The sequence below is a fragment of the Eumetopias jubatus genome, unplaced genomic scaffold (assembly GCF_037043125.1).
Source record: "Eumetopias jubatus isolate StellerSeaLion01/CBP00866 unplaced genomic scaffold, mEumJub1_p1.0 scaffold_7, whole genome shotgun sequence".
Classification (NCBI taxonomy): Eukaryota; Metazoa; Chordata; class Mammalia; order Carnivora; family Otariidae; genus Eumetopias; species Eumetopias jubatus.
Genome location: NW_028274813.1, coordinates 62,117,329 through 62,139,339, shown reverse-complemented (window position 1 = coordinate 62,139,339; position 22,011 = coordinate 62,117,329). Strand labels below are relative to the sequence as shown.

At 42.4% G+C, this 22,011-nt stretch overlaps 1 pseudogene; it reads right to left on the bottom strand.

The window, feature by feature from the left end:
• Nucleotides 1-2,301: 2,301 nt before the first annotated feature.
• LOC114217841 (thiosulfate sulfurtransferase/rhodanese-like domain-containing protein 3) lies at nucleotides 2,302-8,126 on the bottom strand (annotated as a pseudogene).
• Between the last annotated feature and the right edge of the window lie 13,885 nt (nucleotides 8,127-22,011).

Genomic DNA, 22,011 nt, shown 5'->3' with positions numbered 1-22,011 from the left:
TAGTCCTTGATTTAAAAATAAAACAATTTCTGAATGTTTAGAACAGAATCTTTAAATAAAAGAATATATAGGCATGGAGAGCAAATTTCCATCATAAAATCTTTACATAAATCTTAAGCTGTGGTGGCAAGTGCACATCCTACTTCCATTTCAAGTGCCAGTGGAGGCTCTTTGAAAGATACAAATGTGTGAAGCAGAAAGACTCCAGGGTGTGTGGGGAGAACAGAGGATCAACATTTCCTGAGCTCTGAGGACCCTCTGTCTGGCTCCCATTATTCTAGAGTCTTTTGGCCCCAACCTTGCTTCCCACTGACCCTGCCCCGTTGTGCTGCTTATTTGGGTAATGCTATGGAGGTCCTCCCTACATACACATCATTGTAAATGGGTGAAAAAAGTGGCTTCTGGATGTCTCCAGCAAAGGACAAATGACTCTGAATATAGACCAAAAAAAAAGATTAACAGGCAACTCAAGTATCTGGATGGGAGGCAGACGACAAGTACAGAAAGATTTTTTAAAAACATGTTTGGATTCAGTTGAAATCAAGGACTGGATGACTCAGGAGAGGGACCCTCTGTCTGAATTAGGTTGGAAGCTGACAACAAGAGCCAAGTCTTGCTTCTTGCTGGAATACCATCTGAGAGCGACTCTGCCACAATCTGGAAGGTTCTGGACTATATTTTGGACTTTATGCACCATCTTAGGTTACAATATGAATGAGGGGCTTAATTCTTTTTGCCCCTTTATGCACAGGCTATGAATTTGTGTCTGATTTCTGTTTCTTATGGTTTCTCTGCCGGTTTAGAGGGAGGGATAAAGCTAAGCTAACTGGGCGCATATAACAAATTCCAAGAAACAGAAAATTTTACATACTTGTTACTGCACTAACTTTACCATCTTTCCTCTAAAGGAAATTTAAAAAAAAAATGTAGACTCCTATTTAAACAACTGCTGTTTTAGAAATTCCCAGTGTTTACTAAAATCTGGTATTTTAGTATCATTTATGAATGTTTTTGTTCCTTCTTATTTACTGGTAAAATTATTTACTGTTCAAATTTTATATTATGGACAATTTATTTACAATAGCATTTTTCACACTGAATTTGGAAATTCTGAGGGATTTCTAGAAATCAGGCCCACGGAACAACCAACAATTGTGTGATGCTGGTGCCTCTGAAACACTCATATGGAAAGGCTGGTACTTCTGTTTCTAAATAAGAAACAGCTATCTAAAGAGCTACCTAAAGTTTTCATTTTTCCAACTATCAAAATTCTTCTATTTCACACCAAATCTAAGGGCTACGGCTTGAAAAAATGGAATTTGAAGGAGAGATATATGACTGGCCAATAAGCTCTCTTGTTCACTTGTCCAAACTTTGTATCTGTTCTATAAACCCAACTCCAAGTTACTTAACCAAAAGTTAATCTAATGGAAAGCAACTTGGTCAAAAACAATTTGGCTAAAAGCAATTTAATCAGTATGAAATAATTTAGTTGATATAAAAATTTTATTGGAAAAAATTTTTTTTGCTTACTAGCTGTTTTTATTTTATTCAGTATTCACTAAATATTCATTATGGGTGAAAGTATATCCATCAGAAATATCTGTACTGCATATCATTATAGGAAAATAAATTTTATGAATTTTCTTAAATGGGAAAATTTACAAACTGAAACATATTTTAATCATTAAAAAAATAACTTGTCTAGGGGCGCCTGGGTGGCTCAGTCGGTTAAGCGTCTGCCTTCGGCTCAGGTCATGATCCCAGGGTCCTGGGATCGAGCCCCGCATCGGGCTCCCTGCTCCGCGGGAAGCCTGCTTCTCCCTCTCCCTCTCCCCCTGCTTGTCTTCCCTCTCTCGCTGTGTCTCTCTCTCTGTCGAATAAATAAATAAATATATTTTTAAAAAATAGTAACTTGTCTAGCTCATAGCCTCTTTAATGAATAGAAGCTAGGTAGGCTAACACAAATGGTCACAGATTATGATTAGGTACTATAAGTAACCTGGGCTTGGGAATACTACTGTACTATACTATTTAAAAATGAATTTCTAGAATCCCAACACTTGTATTTCCATGGCAAGTCACATACATTATTTCAATCCTCAATAGCCTTTGGAAATAGGCAAGGGCAAGTAGTATTCTCAACTTACAGTTAAGGAAAAGATCCAACAAAAAAATTGAACTACACAAAATCCCCTTTCCATTAACCAGTGATGCCAGGGCTAGATTGTTATTATTTTGTTCATTTCACTATCCCAGGCTGCACGTACACAAGGAAAGAGCCAACTTATATTCCAGAATTCAATTTCCGTGTTTCTTCTCTGAAAATTCATGGTTTACCCATTCCTTCCATCCTCCAGCATAGTGTTGAGCACTGTTAAAGCCCAGAAATATTGCCATGTCCAAAGCCTTCTTGCTTCTCACTCCAGCTAAACAAGAAAACACTAGCCTGTCAGATTTGGATGGTTTTACTTCACTGTACTTCTCTTCGAAGTGTTTTGGGTTCATCTATAGAGCTTCACCTACCTCATCCAGTGGTATGTTGACAGACCCAGGAATTTCTCCATACTCGACAATTTCCCATGTCTCTCTAACATCAATTAACATAATTTTTTTGGAACTCAAGAGGTTCTTAAGTTCCTTGTAAGTGACATGTTTAAAAATAGCAGTACAAAAATTGTGGCAGCTTCCTTTTACTGACTTCAAACCCCAGAGCACAGCCTCCACCGGCCCCAGGATCGCCCGGCATGCACTCCCAAATAGCACCACCACCCGCTCGCGCCCACTGGGCCCCTGACTTCCTCATCCGGCTCCTCCTTCTTGTTGATTGGAAATTATTGACACTAGTTACTGGTATTTTTCTCTGAAGTGTTACTAACTTTGAAGCTACCCTCCATGGGTCTCTTCTTCCTCCCCACACCCCAACCATGGGTCTCTTCTTGAAAATTACTGAAAGTGTTTTTCTTTTTACTTAAAAAATTTTAAGTTTATTTTTAGTCAATCATTCCTTCTCTGTTCTGTTTATGATAGTGAAAATTTGGAATAGGCTAGCTATCTAATGATAGATGAGTACTACACTTGAGCTGCTACTAAAATCCATGATCTCCCAACCTTAGCTGGCAAGCTTTCACCTCATCCTCAACCCAACCCAACTCTGCCTTCTACCCTCACTCTCAACAGATGACTTTGCCTCCTTCTGCAGAGAACAATTAGAGAACACCAGACATGAAGCCTCATGTTCCTCCTCAGCCGTCTGTGACCTTACGTGTATCTTCCTGTCTCCACAATGGAGGCATCCTACCTTTATCTAAAGCTGCCCCTTCAGGAGCTTATACTCTATTCTCTAGAGCTTCTCTCTGTGCCTCTGTCAAGAGAGAGAGTGTTTAGGTAAATACTACAGCAAGACACAAGACAGTGTGTCTCTTGCTGTCTCTCTCTTTGACTCTGTCTCTCTCTCTGTCTCTCTCTCTCTTTCCCCACTTCTCTGTCCCTCTCCCTCTCACCCTCTCTCTCTCCCTCAATCACCCTCTGTTTACTCAGTGCCTTCAACCTCTCTTTTACTCAACCAGCATGTAAGCCCTCCACAGAATTCTCTTGATCCTAAAAAATAATAAAGACTCTCAACTTGACATTCCCCTCCAGCCCCCTTTGCTTCCTCCCCCTCACAGCCAAACTCTGTATGGAGTCATCAGCTCTTTCTGCTTCCACCTGCTCTCTTCCCATTCTTTCCTAAACTGTCCCCAATCTGGCTTTGGCTAAGATTGCCCATGCCAGTGGCCGTCATATTGTTGAGCTCAATGGACATGTTTCTGTGTTTATTGTACTTGATCTCTCCGCAGTAGTGGCTGCCAACTATTCCCTCCTTATCAAAATTCCATTTCCTTGGCTGCCATGACAACTCTCCTTTCTGACTTTTCTCTTCCTTCTGTGGCTACTCCTCATTCTCCTCTGCAGACTCCTCTTTTCCCACTCACCTTTTAAAGACCACTGTTTCCTAAGTCCCTTTGTTCAGACTTCTGCTCTTCTGCCTCATCACATGCTCCCCCTGGGCCACCCCAGCCCACCTTGATCCCAAGGATGTTCAGTAGAACGTAATGGTTAAGGACGTGGGCTCTGAGTTTGAATCCCTAGTTCCATCAGCAAGCCACTCCCTAAGCCTCACAGCCTCACCCATAAAGTGGGACTAACGATACTTTTGTCATAATGTTACTGTGATCATGCATGTGAACAATAAGCACGTGCTTGGAGATATGCTAATAATTAGCTCAATAAATGTTATCTATTATTACCATCTTGCCTTAACAAGCTCCAAAACATCTAAAGGCTACAAAGGTACAGCTCATTACCAGAAATAGTGCAACCTCACTACCAGTTGATCGCTGAGGCCAGAAGATAGGACAAAACATCTCTTATCTCTTCAGGTCACCTTCCAGTCCCTACACAGTCCACCGGGGACTGTCTTCTTTGGACACGTGACATGCTCTCCTTTGCCCAATCTCCAGTTCTCTTCCCTTTCTATCCCTCTGTCCTCTGTCAGGGTCCCAGCTCCACCCTGCCACCATCGTCCCACGTATCCTGGACCACTGCTGGCTCTCTCAGATGTGGGCACCTCCCTACAGAAGTAGGCCTGGGTTTTCAGAGTCTTCCAAAGGGATTCCACAAACCTATCTCTAGCCAATAATGACTGCCTCTCACAGCGTTAGATGCTGGGGTGAGGACTGGAAGGGAAAAAGAGGGGGAAGGGGACAGAGTGGCTTATTCTGCTACTGTATTATTAATTATCATTATTCTATCATATTTAATAAGTATTTTATGTCCAGACCATGCATGTAGACAAGATGTTCATCTGTACTACACTGTATTTAAACTAGATGTAAAAGAGCCAACTCTACAGGCACTAAAATGTCTTATTAGACCTTAAACTCGATATGCTTAGTACTAAAATACTTTTTCTCCCAGTATTTCTTCTGTTGTATTCACCACCTACCCTGCTATGCAGAACAGGAAGCTGGGAATCATCCTAGCCTCCTTCTTACCCCCTATCCCCCTCATTCCACTTCTGCCTCCTGAAGATCACCTACTCCTCATCACCCCTGCAACTACTCATCACCCAGGACCTACCTCGAGTCACACCCTGAACCAATTCAGTTCTGAATTAGATGGCTCGGCTCCAAGTCACTGTAGCAACCTGTGCTTCTCTCTGTGCTGTGTGTGGGGTCACTGTGGGTCTTGGCACAACCATCTTTATGCTCTCAGTGCAAGGGAGGCCTTGCCTCGAGTAAGTGTGCAACATGTATCTGATAAAGCCAGGGAAAGAGGGAAGGAAGGAAGAAAGGAAGAAAGGATTGGAAGGAGAGATGGAGGAAGGGAAAGAGAAACAGAAGTCAATTGCTAATCATACAACTCTTTCTTTTGAGGACTATTTATGAACTTACATTTTGGGTATCAACTACTCAGACCCATACATATTCCCTGCTCTTCTGTCAGGCTCGGCTTGCTCTGAGGGCTAGGGCAGCGTGAAGTCACAGAAACTGTCATTTACAAACCACGGAGTTATCTCGTACGTAATGATTCTCCCTTTGCCCTAAATATTTCTGACTCTAATTCCTCCTAGCACTTTCGAAGACGCTAGGGCAGACGCATAGCATGGGTGCTTAACCAGCAGAAGTATCCCTGGGACTCTAATTCTGTCTCTGCCATACAGCTGCTCCTTACCTCCCAGGACATCTGCTTGCCTTTGTTATTAACCTCATTCTACATTGAATTGCTTAAATCTTCTCCTTAACGAGCCCTGTAGATTTCCAGATACTTTCAAACTGTTTATTAAAGGGGCTTGACCTTTTCCTTTGAACACTTTAATAACATTTAAACAAATCAGAATTTTTCTTTAAAAAAAAAAGGGTACAATGTTCACCCAGTGAAGTACAGAAAAATGTCAGTTCCCACTTGTCAGAGATTTGGGAGGTGGGTTTAGGTGCAATTGGTGTATATTGTGATTCCTTTAACAGGCCACTTATACAATGGTGATATCCTTTCAAAACGGAAACTTATGACATAAAGAGAGACTTCATCATGTATAACAGTACCTGTCTAAGGAAGAAAAGCACTGTGCTTCCAGATATGCCGGCATAAGCAATATTACCATTTCAATGCACGCATTTTTCTGCTTTGGACACTATCTAAATATTTCCTCTGAGTTCCCATGGATTCCCTGTTGCCCCTTGTGATTACAGAATGCTGATAGTGATCTAGCTTGGATCTGTCCTTATTTTTACACGTGCACACACACACACACACACACGATGCTTGTATTGCTCACAGAAATTGAGATATTTTCTTATTAGAGGTTTGCTATCAATAGGATCTTGGGCACAGACAATTTTTCAATGGTTGAGGTTATTCTTGCAAGTATAAACTTGCCTAACCGCATGCTGCATGGTATATCCAACCCCAGGAATCACCAGTTGCTACATGGCTGCCAGGTGTAATAGCCTCTTCTCAGCCCTCCCCTTTGTCAGCCTTCACAAGCACACGACACAGCTGACAACTACCTCTTTCTGGAAGGCTCTTTGATCCTTGGCTTGGGCAACACCATTCAGAGGGTCCGAATCCTACACAGGGCAGAAGTCAAGAGAATATGGATGGCACTGGGTTGGGGGAGGCTCTCAAACCTGCAAACTGCCCGTCTGCGAACAAAAGACATCTATCTTTTACACAAATTCCATCGCTGAGCCTGTGCCAGAAAGCGGGTCGTTATGGAGTCCCGTCCTTCCCCTGAGAAGAGGGACTCGGACGGAGAGAGAAGGGTTAATAGTCCCATCCTCAGCCATGAACGCAGAGAGAAGGAATCAGGGAAATTCCAGTTACTGTCTCAGCAAGGGAGTCAGGAACACAGACAGGGAATCAAAACCATATGAATTTTTTAAGATTCTCTAAATCTTATGAGTTTGTGAATTTTATGATTCCCATTATATTAGGCAGCAGTGATTAGGAGTAAAATTTATTTCAGAAATAAAGAGACAAGTAAATAAGAAAATCCGGTTGCTGTCTTCAGGGATCCAGAGGAGTTAGAAGGAGCTGGGGACACCGCCTCCCCAGGAGAACAGAAGCACAGTGAGAGTCAGAACTGGTAATGTTAGCACCCAGGAGGAGGAGAAGGTCACGTGCATAAGACCTGTCATCAGGGACAGAGGAGAGACGGACAGACGTGTCTGGTCTGGCAGGGCTGTGTGGGGCTCCTCAGCCTCCTTTGCCTGTTCCTTTTCCCTTACTTTCCCTTGAAATGCTGAAGATTCTTACATCTAAATTCCCAGCCATGCCCTCTCTCCTCCCCGACAATACCGTACACGCAGGCACCTGGAACTCAGCCTGCGCGAAATGAACTCTTCATCCTACCATCTCCAACCCATATGTGTGCCCTCTCCATTACTCTGGATCCCAGTGGAAGGCAACGCCAAGCTCCCAAGCACAAGGCCGGACACACAGCACCATCTCAAGCTGTCCTCCTCCCCTCTACAAGCTGTTAGGCATCAAGGCCCCTCAGTGAGACACCACGAGCCCCATTCTTTTGCTTCTCACAGTCCCTCTCCTATCTCAAGCCCTGCATTCTCTGCAAATACTGTTACAATCGCTCCCTAGCTGCACCAACCTATGGCAGGTATGATTTTTGCAGTGAATCCTCACGACTTGGGGGGAATTTATTTCCACCCTGAATTGTGTATAGCTCTTCTGCCTTTATTTACATTCATGGCGGGAATCGCTGAACTTGTCAATTTAAACCAGTGTCATAATCTCTGGCTTAAAGATCTTCTTACACCGCCCCCCTTTCTCTCCCCTAGGATCACTTCCCAGAATAAAAGCCCTTGTCTCAGGCTCTGCATTCTGGGGAAACCCAAGCTAAGACAGGCTAACCCTTCCTGTTCTATGGTCTGAAGAGTTTCAAAGCTACATCTCTCCCTCCCTTATGCCTGCCTGTGACCCAGGTTCTACCCACCCAACATTACCTTGACTTTAAGGGCCTGAGCCACGTGGGTAGTGGTAACAGTAGGAGACAGGCCAGTGTGGCTGCCAAAGTTCTCTTCTGTGGCAGCTGTGGCTGAGGTTCCAGTCTCCAATTCCTCGCTCATAGGTGCCCAGCAGTGGGGAGGTGCTCCGGTGGGATCTCTACCAGACCCACCACCTGATACTGTTGGAGCTTCTCTGGGCTGCACTGCTCCTGGCTGGTCCCTTCTAACCCTGATTCTCTGGCTTTCCTGGAAATTCCAGAAGCTACTAACACCCCGTAACAAGTTTCTTTCTATTAAAATTAGCCTCTATGGTTCTGCTTCCTGAGATCAAGAATCCTGATTCAAGATAGTTACCTACATTCTTATTCCATAGTAGAGATTTGGTTTGTTTATTATATAAGGGAGAAGACATCACTTTATACTTATTACTGAGCAGAAATATCTTATTATGTATTGAAAGAAATTTTTACTTTCAGGAAGTTTTGCTTAAACTTTTAAATTTCCATCTGTGAGAATTCATTTAGGTAACATGAACCAATGTCTTGGTATCAAACATGAAAGCAAGTGTTTTATAAACCTTGGGTTCTAAGGTTCTATTAACACAGTGTATTTTAATAATAATAGCTATGCTTTTAGTGCCTATTATGTGTCAGGTACTGACATATTCTCAGTATCTGATTAATACTCATAACTCAGAAGCTGAAGTTCAAATCACATAAACTGTAAATGATAGACCCAGTGTTTTAACCCAAGTCTTTCTGACCGCAAGGCCATGCCCTCTCCCCTACGCTCTGGCCCTGCCTGACCAAAAGCCTTTCTAAAATCTGAGCCACACACTCTGGGCAGGTTTTTGGCCTCCAGTTCACACTACGCTATCAGCCAAGCTCCCAGGGGAAGTGCTGGGTTCAGGGAGACAGACTTGTAGTTTGCCTCATTGAAGTAAATTGGCAAAATATGCTCTGCAACTCACAGTTGCTGTATTAGTAAGAATTAAATTCTGCTGGGGCGCCTGGGTGGCTCAGTCGTTAAGCGTCTGCCTTCGGCTCAGGTCATGATCCCAGGGTCTTGGGATTGAGCCCCACATCGGGCTCCCTGCTCTGCGGGAAGCCTGCTTCGCTTCTCCCTCTCCCACTCCTCCTGCTTGTGTTCCCTCTCTCACTGTGTCTCTCTCTGTCAAATAAATAAATAAAATCTTTTAAAAAGAATTAGATTCTGCTATAATGGAATAATCCAAAATAACCATAGCTTAAACAAATTAGTTTATCTCTCCAACTTTCAAAAAATAGAGCAGTTGGTTAGTCCAGAGCTGGACTAGGGCTCCACACTCTCAGGGACCCAGGCTTCTTTAGTCTTGCTGTTCTGCTATGGGGTGGCTTCTTCCATCCCCACGGTTACTTCATGACCCAAAATGGCTGCTGGGGTTAAGCTATCACATCTACACTCCTGCCAACAAGAAGAAGAAATGCACACAGTCCCTTTCCTTTAAGGACATCTCCTGTAAGTTGCTTTCACCACTTCCACTAATGTCCACTAACCAGAACTTAGCTAATATGAGTTCCATAGCTGGAAGGAAAGCTGAAAAGAAATACAGGCTTTATTCTGGGCATCCGTGTGCCAAGCAAAAAATCTGGGCTCCTACCATTGTGAAAGAAGTGGGGGACAGGTATCATGGGACAGCTGTCAACTCTGCAACCAGAGTCTTTGACATAAATGGTCCATCTGGGTTCCTTAAATAATTTTTGCATTTGTTTTGTGGAGTAAACAAGAAATGCCAGTTTGTCTTATAGGGAAAAAAAATGTCAAGGCTTGGAGAAATGAGGGTGATGAAAACTTCTCTTTTAATATGAGGTCAGAAGATAGAAATCCTGCTGCTCTCCTGCCGCCAACTCAACTTTCCCAACTACCTACTCACATTTTCAGCTTTTCAGGAAATCCTCTCTTTTGAGATGACCCCAGCGTCTCTGCAAGACTTGTACTGAAGATTCCCACCAAATCTTGGACTCAGTGGGAATCTTCAATGCATGGAGGCAAGCAGGGTGGTCAACCCAGTGATGGAAGCCAAATGCAGGGCAGAGGTGACAAACATCTCATAGTGTCTTCAAGCCATCGTTTCATCTCCATGAAAGCATTTTGCCTGGTCTTCCTCTTTCCTTTCTCTCCGTTCCGTGTATGACAGAGCTGTGATCGTCCTTCATGAGCCAGCTCATTCATCATTCATTCAATAAACATGAGGCCTTTTCCAGGGACTTGCCCGGGGAAGTTCACCACCTACTGGATGGGGACAAACCCTCGAACAAATCATTGTGCTTGCCCCCATGCACTGAAGATTCCTACAGAGTCTAAGATTCAACAGGAATCTTCCATGCAAGTCCTGTCATCCGAAAAAAAGAGGATTTCCTGAACAAATTGTGACATCATGTGGTAACTGCTATAGAGGAATAAAAACATCCTGTAGGAACCTAGAGAACCTCTAGAAGATGTCAGGTAAGAGGTGGATCTGAGGTGGTTCTTGATTCACCTCTGAAGTCCCCCCACCCCCATTCCTCATACAGTGCCAAAAACGTGGGAATATTTCCTGGATACAAAATTTAATTATCCTTGGGCACCTGGGAGACACATGACGAGAACTGAAAGTATTCTATTGTTCCTCAGATAAGCAAATGGAGCAACCCTTTCCAGGGAAGTCCAGGCAGGTGAACAATAAGTTATACCCCCGACCCCAAACACATATACCCAAATATTTCTTTATCCATCCTACTGAGAAAGATTTTGTAAAATTACCTATTACTGTGTTTGATCATCCTCATAGTAAGAATATCCATCTAAAATGGACTACTCTCCCTATCATAACTCTAATCATTCCTGATTTTAAAACCTACTAAAATATAAAACCAAGAAGTATTATTAAGATTCATTTGTGGGTGGCTGTAGGTACTTAACATAGGTTCTTTTCTTTCCATTCCTTAGTTAAGATCGCAACTCTGGTCAAAAAAATAACTTGGTGAGAAATGAATAAAATTTCCCAGAAAGGATTTTTGCCCATTTTTCAGAATCTTTTGGAGGAAGGGCAGGGTGTTTCTACTTTCATTTAAAGTCATTTTAGCCGCATTTACTCTCGATTTCTCATACTAGAAAGAAGTTAGAAAAAGTAGATATCTAAAAAAAAAAAAAGTAGCTAGCTAACAGTAGGGAACTGGTTAAAGGAATTACAGTAAATTATAAAGTGCTATACATATGTATAATATACACAAAAGTTACAACAATATAAAGTGATTATTATAACTTGAATTTCTAATATTTAACAAAATGTTTTCTTTTATAAAAATAAAACAGCTATAACTACCTAAAAGTAAATTAGAAATTGCTTTGAAACCTTAAAACCTTTTCTTTTCTTTTACTATTTTAGGGTTTTTTTTTCTCTTTAATACAAAAACAATGCATACTCATTTCTATAATTTACAAGGAGATCAAAAAAAATAAAGATAACCCATGATTATATATATCAGACATAACCACTGTTAATAAATTTATATATATCACTTTTTCACATATATATGTCCAAAAATAAAATAATTTCAAATATACTATTTACAAACCTCCAAAAATTACTTAGCTGCTCCCCCCCTACCAAAAGATACTAGCCAGGTGACATAATTAATGCCATAGTGTCTCCTCAGAAGGAGCTTTAAGAAAGCTAGACAGAGTTGATGAACTCCTGGATTCTTGTGACAGATCAAGGATTCATCCTGCAATCGGAATTCTGAGTATGGTTCTGCATGGAACATGCTAGAAACAAAGGCTCAATCCTCCTGAGCCTCCATTTCTTTGCCACAACATGAGGATAATGATGCTCGTGTCTCACAAATGCTATAACAAATGAGGTCAGCTTTTTAATGAGCTTTGCATTTTGGAAAAATAGCATCATAGTATTTTATTATGTTGTTGCTTACTCATGATTGGTATTATTATTATTATTATTATTATTATTATTATTATTACACTACCTGGCTTTGAATTTGAAGCTCTCCTTTTTAGAATACCTCTGCTGATTAGCCCCATGTTGCTCTAATCACTCGTGGCCTCTGTTTTTGTTTATCAGTTCTAATTTGCTTGAATAAACACTCTTAACTCTTTCCCATGAACTTTTTTTTTTCCTTCCCAGGTGGACAGCATGGTACTTGAGGGTAGGGCCTGGATTTTACACTGTGTTGCTATTTCCTGCACCATCTCTCCGCCCCCCTCTAGACCAGTACCACGGTGACATTTGCCATGCCCAAGTCCTTGGTGGCTTCTGCCTGTGGGGGAGACATTGTCATCCCACACAAGCTTCACTTTGTGGAAGAATGGGAGGTGTGGGCCACTGGGACTCTTGTGGGAAGTTGTCCAGGTGGGAATTGCCAATGCTGGGAAGTGAAATGTGCTGCCAGGAAAGCTGACTGCAGCCAGTAAGCCCTTCCTGAAGGCCACCTGAGGTGATCTCATCAGGAATGCTGCCCTGCAACACAGGGCTGAGAGAAGGCCAAAAATTCACAGCACACCACCCTATTCTTAGCCTTTATGGTTGAGTCCTCAGATCCCATGAGCCTGGGAACCTTTCTTAAAAGCGTGGCTATTCCCTTGTTCATTTCAGCCTCATTCTCTTTATCAAATTCCAAGAAATCTACTTGTGGACACAACCAGGATAATCTAAAATACAGGTGCTAGTCTTCTCAGGACACATAGGATTTCTCTAAACTAAGCTCTTTTTTTCCCTCCTCTAACTCTGTGTTTCTTTTTCTTCTAATTCTGATTTTAATTCTTCTTCAAAATCTTCCTTTTCTCATTCTCCATCAATTCCTTTTTCCTGAAGTGAACAGAAGTCACCTTTCACTAAGGAAAAAATACATGAACAATGCCCAGCCTCACTTGGGAAGTCACAGGCAAATACTGAGATGATGGGGTCTTTCACAGATATTTTGTGATTTTGGTCACACAGGACTGACAGGCATGACCCTCTGGCCCCCGTCTCCTTGCTCACAACCGTTCGGGACCAACGAGGGATCCAAGCTTGGAAAACAACAGGCGAGAAAACAGGTGTCTTCCTGAGAGCCCGGTGCTTCCCAGATGGGAGAAGCGATTAAGGAGAACAGGAAGTGTGTCGGCTCCTCAGCAAAGCCAGGGACAGATTGAGGATTGTGCTGTTCTGATGAAAGTGCCAAGGTCATGATTAAATGGTTTGGAAACTATTGTTCATAAAAGGCATTTGTACAAACGTGAAACTCTCTTAACGGCTCTGTTTAAATTTATCTTAAAACAAAGGGTTGTCACTGAAGAATTAGACTGCTTCCCCACCACCGTTTTAACCACGCACAAACACCACGTCAACCTCTCAGCTCTTATTCTGGGTGCTCCTCAAGTGGCAGCCGTCTCCTCCCTGCCCTTGCTGGGCCCTGGGTCCCCCGAGACCCACATTTCAAAATACACAAAAGCTAAAAAAGCATCCCCACCTTGGAGACTAGCCCCTAATTCTCCACTGTGGAACTTGAGGAACAGTGATAAAAACAAAATGGCTAAATTTATTTTTCTCGAGGGTTCTGTGAGGGTCCAGCCCATGTTAAAACATTTTCAAGTCCCCTTCACACCTTTTCCTTTTCCAGGGTGGATCCTTCAGCACACTGACCTCACCGCCTCCCACTGGCAGGAAAGCAGCCTGGACTCCCTGGGGCATGGCAGTGCCCGGGGCAGGAAACGACACAAGGTCTTGCCTGTGTAAATCCTGGCCTGCTCTGGATTACTCCCACTCCCACTCAAATAGGTGGAATGTTAAAGCACCCGGTCCCGAACCCGGGTCCCACAGTGACTCCCACCCATAACACCTGGGTGGTGGGGAAGGCTCCAGGTGCAGGAAGCAGAGCGAGGTGAGGATTTGTGCTTTAAAAAAGATCAAAGAGATGATGAGGGCCCAGAGATGGCAAAGTGGTTCTAATGCCAAAATTTATGACCGCATGTGTCCTCTGACATTTATAGTCTCCCCAGATGGGGAAGATTTAAGTGTGTTCCCACTTACAGGCTAGACTTGCACTGGCTCTGGGGCCCCCAAACCCAACTGCTCAACAGAATCACCAGGGTGCTTTCTTTGAAACATAAATTCCTAGGTCCTCAAAATGGCTGAATCAGAACTTCCAGGAGTGGGGTTTGGAAAGTAAATTTGTCAAAGATCCCTGGAGGCGCCTAATTGCAGAGCCACGTTTAAGAATGGCTGCAAAAAATGGCCTTCTGGGCGCCCTTTCCCGGACCTGTATGAGTTACTGAGTTTCCCTGGAATGCCTGGGCTGCCCACCTGCTCTCTCTCTCTCTATCTCTCTCTCTCTCTCACACACACACACACACACACACGCACGCACGCACACACACACACTAATACACACTTTCTTAGGAAGAAATGAGAAAAAATGATAAAAAAAAAAACAGAAACACAAATTCATTCCTCATACAAGTAAAAATATGGCAGCCCTGTCCTCCACTTCTGCCCAAGATGACTCTTCCCCAGCTCACAGGGCACAACTCTGAGGAGAGAAAGGCAGTTAGTTGCGAGGCTGATGCTTGAAGCTTAAAGCGGGTTCCACTGTGCACAACTGTGTGTCACAGATGGATACCGCCTTCGCATGAGCCACTGTCTGCATGGTATCCCGTGTAATGCTTGAGCTACATAACTCTTAGTAAGGCTGCCACAAACAGCACTGCCCCCTCGCCTCCTGCAAGCCAGGAAATGGAGGCTCTCTGCACTCATTCCTGCACACACAGGCTGTGCTCAGCACCAAGGGCTGACCACGGGAGAGCAAACTCTCCCAGTGGGGCTGCCTCTGACTTTGATCCAAACCCATGGGGTTCTCCTGCCCAGCACCCTCACTTCCACCCCAGTTCGGCACCATTCGGGATACAAAGGGCAGCTTCAACTTATGCTTTATGCAGAGCCATGCAGTTTATGACCAAAGGAAGAACAGAAATTATATCATTTTCAAACTGAACTGGGTCCCTCCTTCTAGCTAAAGTTGCTTTCTCAGGCCCTCCTCCAAGAATACCATAAAAAAACCAATGCTCTTAACACTAAAATGTACTAGAAGAGAAGATACACACCATTCCCCTTTCCTTCTGGAGCAGACTCTGACCCAACACACACATACTCAAGGTAAATGTACAAAAGAGGTAGGACCAAAAATTCCTTTTATGCTTCATCCCTTAAGAAAGAAACAGAAGGTATGACAATGAAAACATTTACATTACCCAACTTGAACAATACAGATCAATAGCCATCTACAAGGCTGATTTCAACATTTAAGCAAAGAAGAACAGTAATAACAGTAATTGCCTGACCTTGGATATTTCTATTGTTTTGTTCTGTGATAGCAACTACAAAAACAAATTATTTTATAGACACTGGCTCATTATGCGTTACAAGTTAAATCTTCATTTATCTATATGCACCAAACAGTACCTATCCATAGCCATCACTTAAAAACACATTGCCCTTCTTTCTAGCCTTGTTAATTTCCAGATGCTAATTAAATTTAAACTCTTAAAAGTATCCGTTTAGCATGCATGACAAGATCATCCTTCAATATCCATTACCCACTGTACATTCTGGCATGTTTACCTACTGTTTTCAGTTTGCTTTCTCATGTATATACCTCAGTTTCAAGGGACAGACAAGGGATTTATCCTGGAATTCAATCTCTCTCCCATTTCGATTCTACGCAAGTTGTCCCCTCTGCTTGATGCCTTTATAAGCAACTTTCTTTCAAATTATTGCTGAGAAGAATGACTTCCAGATAATAGCACTTAAATATGGAACAGCAGGATGATAAAGGAATTCTGGAGGGAAGTTATATTTCAGGCCCTTTTCACCAGGCCATTACACAAAAAGAGAAGACTTTTGATCTCTAGAGATCCACAGTCACTTATTTATTGCTAGAAGAAGGTTGACAGACAGTCTGAAAGCCACGCAGATAATGAATGGCATCGCTCACCACCAGCACCTAACATAAAACATGCTACCATCCCACAGGGGTGTCCCAAAGGCGGGAGAGAGAATTCGAAGTAGCACCCAGCAGGACATTATATCCACATTCTCTTTTCTCACTCACGCAAGTCCTCACAGCAAGCAAATAGCAGAAAAGAGAGAAGAGTCCTGACTCGATAGGTCTGTGTTCTGCTCGGCCCTCTGCCTCTGCACAGGAGCACCTCAGCTCTGGCCTGCCTTTCTCAGCTGGAGAGATGTCCCTCCCTTGAGAACGTACACTGGGCCTTCAGATGTGTCTGTCCCATGTGAGGACACCCATGCTTCCATGACCATTTCAAAAGAGAAGAGAGTGTGACACCACAGGCCCAAACAATGACTCTCTGTATCAGGGTAGAAGTGAAGCCTCCACAAAGATAAAACCAGGCTGGAGTTGCACCTCACCTCCTTTTAGCCTAAGGAAAGGAAAAATACTCTGAGTCACAGTTCTCTCATGACCGAGGCATCCTACCCCCCTCTAGTCTTTAATACAAAGCTTAACAAACTTTTCTATAAGGGGGGGAAATCGGTGGGGGAGATGAACCACGAGAGACTACGGACGCTGAGAAACAAACTGAGGGTTCTAGAGGGGAGGGGGGTGGGGGGATGGGTTAGCCTGGTGATGGGTATTAAAGAGGGCACGTTCTGCGTGGAGCACTGGGTGTTATGCACAAACAGTGAATCATGGAACACTACATCAAAAACTAATGATGTAATGTATGGTGATTAGCATAACATAAAAAAATTAAAAAATAATTTTAAAAAAAGCACTTAGTAAATATTTTAGGCTTTGTGGACCACATAATATCTGTTTCCTCCTCCCCCACCCTCCTCTCCTTCCTTCTCCTCCTCCTCCTCCTCTTCTTCTTCTTCAACTTTAAAAAAATGTAAAATCCAGTCTTAGCTGGTAGGCCATACCAAAACAGGCCAGAGGCCACATTGGGCCTATGAGCCATAGTTTGACAACCCCTGTCTTATTATAAAATACAAAGTAAAAATGGTTTGAGTTCTTCAATTCATGTAATATACAGATCTTTTTTTAAAGAAAAAAAAAATCCACATTGTCCTCTAAGTGTACACCCATAGAGCCCTGGGTACCGCAATATCCCAAACCAAACACTGCATTAAAATTAAATCTGTGGCCCTAAGGAATCCCCCCCCATCACCAATACAGATAAATATACAATATAAAGGAGCAGTTCTGTTATAAGATGGCAGTCAAAGGATCCCAGATGCCCTTAATGTTTTTAGATGGCCTTTGAATGAAAATCAACCTTTAAAAATTATTGTCTAACATAGCTGTGCTCTCCCAGAGGTCTACAAGTCAGTGCCACACATCGAATGTATAGTTTATAAATGGGAGAGGCAACCATAATGCCATTATTAACAAAACTCTGTTTAATATGACGATGATCTCACTGAAAAAATGTGTGGCAAAGCAACAACTGAAGTAGCAACCATCATGTTTCTTTCCTCCCCCATCTTGCGCTACCCCCCCAAACTTCCTCCTGTTTGAGTTGACTGCCATTCCTGTATTAGTTGGCATGTTGAGGTCAGAGGACCAACACACTGAACATCAGCTCCTAAGTTCAAAAAGCCTCGTTGCAGGTAAAACACTGATGATGACTGGAAGTCAAAGAGTTCTAGCTGAGCCAAGTTTTTCCACTTTCTGCATCAACCCCTCATTCCAAACTAGAAAGAAAATAAAACAAAACAAAACAAACAATAACCACCTTTGAGTTAAGATAAAGGAAAAAATTTGGAAAGGGAGGTAAGAGGGCTTACAAAGTTAAACATGGGCATCAGAGAGAGTGATGGAATCTAAGTTAAAGTTTGAACATCCCAGGAGAGGTGACTTGTGCTTTGATTCCTGTCCAGAATTGTGAAAGGCAACTGTCTCATAGATGTGCCCTGTCCAAAAGTGCATGGGGCAGGAGCAACAGAAACAGACCTACACAAAACACAGATATTGAAATCAGCCAACAAGGAATTTAATACAACTACTACAAATATATTCAAAGATTTAAAGGTAAAGATGGACATGACAAGTGAACCAATGGGTGATCTCAGCAGATAAATAGAAACTATTGAATAAAACAATGAAAAGTCCAGAACTGGAAAATATAATATTTGAAATGAAAAATTCACTGGATAGTTTTTCAGCATATTGGTCACTGTAGAAGAAAATATCAATGAGGGGCACATGGGTGGCTCAGTCAGTTAAGCAACTGCCTTGGGCTCAGGTTGTGATCTCAGGGTCCTGAGATTGAGCCCCATGTCATGCTCCCTGCTCAGCAGGGAGTCTGCTTCTCCCTCTCCCTCTGCCTCTCTCCCCAGCTCATGCTCACTCACTCTCTCACTCTCTCTCTCTCAAATAAATAAAATCTTTAAAAAAAAAAAAAAGAAAGAAAGAAAATATCAATGAACCTGAAAATGGGCAATAGAATCTAGAAACTGAAGCACAGAGAAAAAGAAAGCTAAAAATATCAACAGAGCCTCCATGGCCCATGGGACAATATCAAGTAGTCCAACATAATTGTGATTCGAGTCCTACCAAGATAGGAAAGAGAATGAGACAACACAAGGAAATATATGAGTAATATAATTAAAATATAATGACATAAAATTTTCCAAATTTGATTAAATATATATATATATCACCCCACAGATCCAATAAGCTCTACAAACTCCAAGCAGAATAAACACAAATAAAACTACAACTATGGACATCACAGCAAACTGTTGAAAACCAAAGAGAAAGAAAAGAATGTTAAAGCACATAGCAGAAAGAAGATGTATTACATGTAAGAGAACAACAACAAAGATTACTACTGACATCATCAGAAACAATGCAATCCAGAAGACAGTGGAATGGAATCTTTAAAGTGCTCAAAGAAAAAAAAAAAAACTGTCAACCTAGAATTCTATATTCAGCAAAATATTCTTCTAAAACGAAGGAAAAAATCAAGCTATTTTCAAATTTGAGAGAATTGGTCCTTAGCAGACCTGTGCTGCATTTAGAAATGTTAAAAGGACATTTTTCAGGATGTGACAAGATAAAAATTCAGTTATATGTAAACAAATGAAAAGTTCCATAAATAAAAAATATATGGGTAACGATATAAGGAGCATTTTTTTCCTGTTTCTTCATTTCCTTAAAAGATAATTAACTAGTCCATCAACAGATGAATGAATAAACAAAATGTGTTATATAAGTACAACTGAATATTATTTAGCTTTAAAAGGAAATGAAGTTCTCATATGTACTACAACATGGATGAACCTTAAAAACATCACGCTAAGTAAGATAAGCCAGACACAAAATGACAAATATTATATGATTTAAATTATACGATACTTAGAACAGGCAAATTCATAGAAACAGAAAGTAGATTAGAGTTACCAGGGGCTGGGGGTCCATGGGTGGCTCAGTGAAGCAGAGCTCTTGGTTTCAGCTCAGGTCACGATCTCAGTGTCGTGAGATCAAGCCCCATGTTGGGCTCTGGGCTGAGTATGGAGTCTGCTTAAGATTCTCTCTCAGAAGGGAGCAAGATGGCGGAGGAGTAGGAGACCTGGATTTTGTCTGGTCTCAGGAATTCAGCTAGATAGGGATCAAACCATTCTGAACACCTACGAACTCAACAGGACATCAAAGAAAAGAATAGCAACAACTCTCTGAACAGAAAAGCGACCACTTTCTGGAAGGTAGGACGTGCGGAGAAGTGAATCCGAGGCGATATTCGGGAGGATACACGGCGGGGGAGGGGGCCTCCGTCGGCCGCTTCTGGCAAGTGATAGAGCCGCGGAGCACAAAATCAGAACTTTTAGAAGCCGGCTCCACTGAGGGACATCGCTCCAGTGGCTAAATGGGGGGTGGAACCCTCGCGGGACAGTGTGGTCTCAGGACCCTCGGGGTCACAGAAAGACCGGGGGTGCCTGACAGCAGCAGAGCTCCCAGGTATCGGAGTGGGAAAGCCGGCTGCAGAGACGGAGCTGAGGCGCGGGCTCTCAGCTCGGGGTTGCCATAAACTGTGATCCGTGGCACAGTCGGGCTACTGCTCCTCCAGCAGGGACCCAACAAGCGGCAGAGCCGGGGAGACTCCCCTTCCTCCCCCGGGAGGGGTGGCGCGGGAGCGCACTGCAGGGATCTGCTGGGTTTGGAGACTCCACACGGGGTCGAGTGCCAGAGATAGAAATGCTTGGTCACAGGCCGGGTGAGCACGGAGTGCGGCCAGAGACTGGGGACACGGGAGTGACTGACTGCTTTTCTCTGGGGGCGCACTGAGGAGGGGGGCCCGGAGTTCTTGGCTCCTCCCCGGTGGAGATTGGGAGGCCGCCATGCTCACTCTCATCCTCCAAAGCTGAACGGAAAGCTTGCAGGGAACAAAAGCTCCCGAGAGCAAACCCGAGCAGATTGCTTAGCCTGGACCAGCAAGGGCGAGGCAATTCCACCTCCGGCAAAGACATTTGGGAACCACGGCAACAGACCCCTGCCCCAGAAGATCAGCACGAAGAGCCAGCCAAGACCAAGTTTACTGATCGATGAGAACGGCAGAACTCCAGCGCTAGAGGAATACTGCACATAGAATTCATGCCTTTTTTACGATGATTCATTAGTCTTTAAAAGTTAATTTTTTAACTTTCTTTTTGAATTTTTCTTTTTCCCTTTTTCAACCAACATCTTATCAAGATTTTTATTTTTCATTTTTAGAGTCACATTCTATCCCTTCATAGTAGTTACCTTTATTTTTGCAATATATATATAAGTTGTTCTCTCTTTAAAATTTTGAGATACAGTTTCTTCTAACTTATCAAAATATACCCTAAATCTCTAGTATATGGCTTTGTTCTAGTCTCCTGCCTGATCACATTCTCTCCCCTTTTTATTTTCCTTTCTTTCTTTCTTTTTTAATCCTCTTCTTTTTTCAAACACCTTATCAATTCCTTTTTTAAAATTTTTTATACTTTTCATCTTTACAGTCATATTCCATCCCATCATCATATCAACCCTTATTTTGTACATATTTAAGTCTTTCTTTCTTTAAAATTTTAGAGGCACTTTCTTCTAACAGACCAAAATACACCCAATATCTAGTGTGTGGCACTGATCTATGCACCAGCCTGATCATATTTGATCATATTCTGTTTTTTTTGTTTTGTTCTGTTTTTGTCTGTTTTTATCTTTTTCTTTTTCTTTTTTTTTTTCTCTTTCTTTTTTCTTTCTTTCCCTTTCTTTTCCCCTGATTTCAGGTCTTTTCTGATTTGTTTAGAGTATATTTTCTGGGGACGTTGTTAACCTGTTAGCATTTTGTTCTCTCATTCATCTATTCTCCTCTGGACAAAATGACAAGATGAAAAAAATCACCTCAACAAAAAGAACAAGAGGTAGTACCGACTGCCAGGGACCTACTCAATATGGACATTAGTACAATGTCGGACCTAGAGTTCAGAATCATGATTTTAAAGATACTAGCTGGGCTTGAAAAAAGCATGTAAGTTATTAGAGAAACCCTTTCCGGAGAAATAAAAGAACTAAAATCTAACCAAGTTGAAATCAAAAAGGCTATTAATGAACTGCAATAAAAAATGGGGGCGCTAACTGCTAGGATAAATGAGGCAGAAGAGAGAATCAGCAATATAGAAGAACAAATGATGGAAAATAAAGAAGCTGAGAAAAAGAGATAACTACTGGATCACAAGGGAAGAATTCGAGAGATAAGCGATACGATAAGACGAAACAACATTCGAATTATTGGGATCCCAGATGAAGAAGAGAGAGAGGGGCAGAAGTTATATTGGAGCAAATTATAGCAGAGAACTTCCCTAAAGTGGGGAAGGAAACAGGCATCAAAATCCAGGAGGCACAGAGAACCCCTCTCAAAATCAATAAAAATAGGTCAACACCCTGACATCTAATAATAAAACTTACGAGTCTCAGAGACAAAGAGAAAATACTGAAAGCAGCTCGGG